We start from the raw sequence: 6,502 nt of genomic DNA, 5'->3' as shown, positions 1-6,502 counted from the left end.
ATAGAAATCGGTTGAATAAGCATTAAAAAAACCGCAAAATAAGGTCCCGGGTACAAACGTATCCCGGGTGTGTGTTTACGTGGTATTTTCTGGGTGTGTGTTCTAGGGTTAAACAAAATCAACCTCAAATCATTTCCTTCCTTTTTTCCTCACTTTATTATTACATCAAACTTTAACCCTAATTACAACCAACGAAAATCCAACACTTAACTCTAAAACTCAAATTCACAATCCAATTTTTAACTCTACAACTCCAAACTCTAAAATTCAATATTTAACTCTAACACTCAGATTTAAAATCCAATATTTACCTATACCTACACGTAATACTTAAATCTAATCTCAATCCCTATCTACTCCTAACATAAAAATTCAAGTTTAAATCCACGTACCCTAATGCTAGCTAAATTCTATTGTTATACCTCTAAGCGGTCTACCACACCTTGATTACCGCGCAATCTGAAGAGTTCCTTAATTAAATCTCAAAAATTCAATTACCCTAACAATATTCAATGAACTTCAAAAATTTACAAAAGTAACCTACGGTGATAACCCAATGGATGCATGTATATCTGCAATTACATACGTATGTACACTTAATGTGCATGTGCGTATGTAAATATATGTATATATATATATGTATGTAAATAATAAAGTAGGCAAATTTCACACTCATCTTGGTCTCCAGAAATGATGGCGCCAGCACTCTGTTGAGAACCTGTTTGGGAGAATTAGAACGCTAACATACATACATATAATCTAAGATATTTCATGCATATGCTCGCCTTCAGCCGCGTTGCTGAGGCGTCGACCTAGCAGTCTTCTACGAGCGGGTCATGACAAGCGTGCGGGAAACTCAAAATAATACAAGGGTGAATGAAATTATTAATTAAAAATTGAAGCTACCGGTACGTAAATTAAAGACACAATTAATTCAACGTCGCGATTAATTCAAATTCAGGCTTTAACGCGAAGCTTTAGGCTACATCTATCTACATATATATAAACATATGTATACATACATATATGTATATGGATGTACATATGCTCATATACGTGAAGAATAGCTAAAATAAAGTGAAAATACGTATGGAGCCGAACGAAAGAAAAAAAAAACGTGTTGATCCCAACCAAAAAAAAATTTACAATAACAAGGTGAAGTTAATGAGTGGCAAAAACTAGATGTTTTGGGAAAAATACGTACGGCAAAATCGATTTTTACTTACAAAAATTCAAAAAAACAAATAACTAAAAAAAAAATTACTTACTTACAAAAATTCAAAAAAAAAATAAAAAAGAATGAAAAAAATAACTAAATAAGAAAAATCAGTCTAAAGCAAGATGCTAGCCACAAAAATGCGACCACCCTACTACTGGCAATTTGACGTGATAAAATTAAATATGAAAACAACAAAACGGTAAGTAGAACTAAAGGAATGTGCCTAGCGAAAATCAGCTCTACATATATGTATGTACCCTGACATGTATGTACATATGCATAAAAATTTAATCAAAATAGGATGTAAAAATCCAACTGGAACTGGAACTATGCTCCCTGCGCTGCTGTTGATCGACGGAATTTGTGGAGCGATAGTCTCCCCTGCTCTCTCGCACACTGCTGCCGTCGATGTTATGGTCCTCTCCACTGTTATGCTCCTCTCCACTGTTTGATGGAATCCACATGTATGTCGGATGGCCGTTGACCTACTCCGGCCGAGATATTTCAATCAGCTGTTCCTGGTGATGTTGTTGCTGTTGGCTCTAATTATTAGCCGGGTTATCGGCACTGCTGTAGGGCTTAGATATGGGCCACCTTGTCGAGTCGCCGGGTGACAGTTAAGGTGGTTACGTATCTTGCATGAACGTATGCACATATGTATATGCCTGAGTGCGTTTGTACACTTGCGCTGATTCCCGGCCCTTGTTGGAATGCGTACAAATATCTCTGCTGCTTTGCTGGTACGTGTGGTTGTGTGCCGTAGCTGGTGGTATCCACGCATATATGTATGTATATATGCCTTTGTCTTTGGCTGCAACTTCCAACTTTACCTTGAATGCCTGCCTGATGTTGCGGGTTTACGCTCCCGTGCCGTTGTACAAACAAATGGAGGTCCTTTCGCTGTGCTAGCAGGCGACCTAAAATCAATAAAAACTTTCGTTTAGCCTTTGGTATTTGTAGGATTATAATTTCTAGTCAACTTTTGCTACATTTGAGACTCGCATTGCCTTTTCACCACACATAGCTTCCCTGTACATACATCTAGGTACATGGACATATGCGTATCAAAGGTGTCAAATACAAGGGCTAGCACTTACCTCCAGATCCAGGACGTGACTCTGGTGAGCCCGGGTACCGCTAGTATCCGTATAAAGCTCTGGGGAACCGTTTTCACGCACTTTAACTTCAAAGTATCTGGCAAGCAGCTGGCGCTACAGATAGTAAAACAATACGAAAAAGCATCCAAAACGAAAACATAACATTTGCACATAAACCACATAGAACGATCAATAGAATTTTTAGCAAAACAAAAGACGAAATAAGCAAAGAACAACAACATAACGTGGTTTACGAAATCAAATGCAATGGTAAAGCTAGCGAAGCATGCAATAAAATATATATAGGCACAACGAAGCGCGCTCTCGGTATTAGAATAAGCGAACATAAAACCGACGCAAGAAATAAGAAGACAACGACTGCATTAGCACAACATTTAACGAATATCGGGCATACAGTAGACTTTGAAAACGCGAAAATATTAGATGTGGAGAACAGAGATAGAACTCGACTAGTTTGCGAAAGTTTGCGAATACAACAAAAAATACAGAATGCAATGAATTTTAAGGAAGACGTCGACAATATAAATTGCGCATACAGGACAGCAATAATGGTCAATAGGAGAACAGACGAGCAGAAGTACACTTAAATATAAATAAGTTGAAATCAGTGTGTATTTTCGTTATATTTTCTTTGTTTGGTGTTCAATGTAAGTTATGTTTTGCGGGAAAAATTGTTACACCAACGTATTGTACTTGTTGTAGATTTTATTTTATGTGCCTAATTGTTTGTTTTTTATGTTTTGTTTTCAATAAACACCAGACTCTCTGAGGAAGATGTGAAAAACATTGAAACGCGTAGGAGGAAAAAGAGACATTGTTTGCTTTTTATTAAACCGGCCGAAAAGCTCCTTAAACTACCCTATAGGAAATTGAAAGTTGGCCCTAGAAACATAATAAAAAAAGGTTATTATTTTAACCATATTGTTATTGAAAATTTGTTTAAATTTACTCACCATCAATTTTATCCGCCATTCTGGTTAATTTTGTTTAATAATATTGAAATGTCATTTCGTTTTCTTGACATTTCGTTTTCATGACGTTTCGTTTTCTCATGAAACATACCCTTTTATGAGAAGCTGTTTTTCATGGCAGAAATACACTCGGAGGTTTGCCATTGCCTGCCGAGGGACGACCGCTGTTAAGAAAAAACCTTTTTCTATATTTTTTGCGAAGTTTCTTTGACCAGGGTTTGAATCCAGGTGCTGGTGAGTGAGAGCGCGCACTGCTTACCACTACACCACAGCGGCCGACAATGTCTAATTATAATATAAAAAAAATACATACAATGGTCAAAATATTATAGCCGAAACACTTTTTGCCAAGTTTTAACGTATTATTTAATTTTGGTTATTTTTTTCTTTAACAAAACCCGTGTAAATCCAGGTTACCAACTTTGTGCAACATTAAAAAAATTCAACAAAAGTTCGTACAAACTTTGAGCTTTTTTAAAAATTCTGAAAAATTAACCGTAATTTTTAGCCATATGAAACTTGTACTCTATTCTAATAGAATTCAATGGGCTACAAAACTGCATACTCAGAATCTTATTAAAAAATTCAAAATTTTTACGAAAATTTTTTGAATTTTTTTGCTTAACTGCATACATTTTTAAGGCAGTGTCACTCGATTGGTACATTTCTACAGATTTGTGCATTTTTATAGTGGGCTATTGATACAAAATAAAAAAATCGGGACAACTTTTTTTTATAATCAAAAGCTTGGTACAGTACAGTAATCTTGTATCGAAAAATTTTAACAAAATATTTTTCGTGATTGGGATAAAGAAAACGAATCGTGTAACACTGCTTTAAACTTGCATTTATACGGATGTTGGTAAAGAATGAACTATAAAAAACTAACCAGAATTAAATAACAACAAAAATAATATTTAAAACTTGTCAAAATTTGGTGCTGCTAAAATTTTTTCGACCACTGTACTTAAGTTGACCATGATTACTTGGCCGTGCTATCATAGAAGCACAATGCCACTAATATTTAACTTACACACAAAATACGGGCAGTAATTTCAAAATTTCAACCCTGTTTGTGTGAAATATTTTATTTTTATCAGTATTTTTCTTTTACTCAATCTATGTTGAAATAAAAGTGAAAATAAAAAAATATTTTGTTAGTTCTACTTCCCTTTTTATAAAATGGCAAGATAAACGAATCCTTCCAGGAAGATGGGAAGGCACCCTGTTTTCGGGAAGCATTAAAATATTTTTTCAGAGGCTTATACAAATACTCTGCACAACTTTTAAGGACACTTGTGGGTATACCGTCTGGGCCAGCTGAATATGAAAATTTCAAACAATTCAAATGAATGAGGACATCGATGGAATTCGGATACAATCAAATGATAGTAGATTCGAATTTGGTTGGGAAGGTGTAGAACAAGCAGAGTAGTTTGAATCGAGAAAACCAACAAACATATCGGCACTAATATTTTCGTCACTGGAGACTAAAGAGCGAAATACACCACACAAGCGGCTTGTCAAACATTCTTCAAACCTACTTTTCCCATTTCGCCATACACCATGCAAACATGACTCGTTCAAGCAAAGAATTTTAGTTTTCTTCCAGTTCGCAATGCTAAATATTATGGTTTTCTTTCATTTTCCTCTCTTACGTCCTTACTCGGTGAAAATTTCGTTGCGAATGAGGCGATTTTGCTATACACAACGCAAGCGGTTTGATCAAACATCAACATGGCGGCCAGAAAATCAAAAAATTTTGATTTTTGCTCAAATTTCCCTCAAGCGGTTTGTCAAACCTTCAAACACCCCCATACACAGCACAAATGGCTTGAAGCAAAGGGAAATTTCGCTTGGTTTGTCAAACCGCTTGTGTGGTGTATTTCGCTCTTAAGTCATTTAACTTCAATGTTGAGGGATAACCGTTAGTCTTACGCTTTGTGTTCACAAAGGCGTAAATCGATTATCTATATCAGGCTTTCCCAAAGTGGGTGCCGCGGGCGTATGCCGCTAGTGGCTAGAGTATACTAGTGGTGCGGGCAAATTCTTTAAACTTCCCATATACAACACAAGCGGTTTGACCAAACTTCAAAAGGGCGGTCAGAAAATAAAAAAAAATTGGATTTTTATTAAAATTGCCTTCAGTGGCTCGTCAAACCCCATACACAACACAAATGGCTTGCTGCAAAGGGATATTTCGCTTGGTTTGTCAAGCCGCTTGTGGGGTGTATTTCGCTCTTAAGCATAGTTCCCCAGTACGTTTTGTCAACAAAAAATTTAATCAGAAAATTTCCGAAAAATAGCCGAAAACGTATCCTTTTCATAAGCATTTTCGGTACTTTTGCAGTCCTATTCCGCGTTTTATCTACTTTTCTTCCCGTTTTCGGATTAATTTTCGGATTCTTTGCTGGCTGGGCTGTTCTCGTAACAAGCGCATGAGCTTCGCGCACGTGTACATATATGTATGTTACTTAATCTTTGGAACTTCACAATCGCACTGTGAAAGAGCGAATAACCCGATTTTAGAGCCAGTCGAGAATGGACTTTTAAAAAAAGTAAGTGCGCCTTGGCCACACTGGAGAAGTGAAACTTACGTTACATATCTATTTTGTCTCATAACCAATATACATACATATGTACATACATCCGCTATTGCTAAAAGTTATATTTTTTCGATCTATGTAGATCCCTACCTCTACCCCTGTTCGTTCTAATAACCTTTATGTTATTCTGTTTTCTCTTCATTATCTTCATTTTTATCTCTATACCTTATCAATAACAAAATCAATAGTAACGTCCATCAAAATATCGATAACAAAACCTATAAAAATATCGATGACAAAATCGATGACAAATTCGATAAAAATTTCGATAGAAAAACCAATAATACTATTGGTAGCGAAATAGATAACAAATTTGATAAATAATCAATAACAAAATCGACTAGAAAATATCGATAACAAAATCTATAAATAATCGATAACAAAGTCGATAAATAATTGATAACAAAATCGACAAAAATAACGGTAAGAAGTTCGATAAAAATATCGATAGCAAAATCGATAATAAACGATAACAAAATTGATAAATAATTGATAACAAATCAAAATCGATAAGTAATCGATAACAAAATTTATATCAAGATCTATAACAATATCGATACCAAACCAATAACAATATCAAACCCCATA

This window comes from Rhagoletis pomonella, unplaced genomic scaffold, assembly GCF_013731165.1.
Source record: "Rhagoletis pomonella isolate Grant_MI unplaced genomic scaffold, Rhpom_1.0 Rhpom_scaffold_00146, whole genome shotgun sequence".
NCBI lineage: Eukaryota > Metazoa > Arthropoda > Insecta > Diptera > Tephritidae > Rhagoletis > Rhagoletis pomonella.
Note: the sequence above shows the minus strand (reverse complement) of the source record.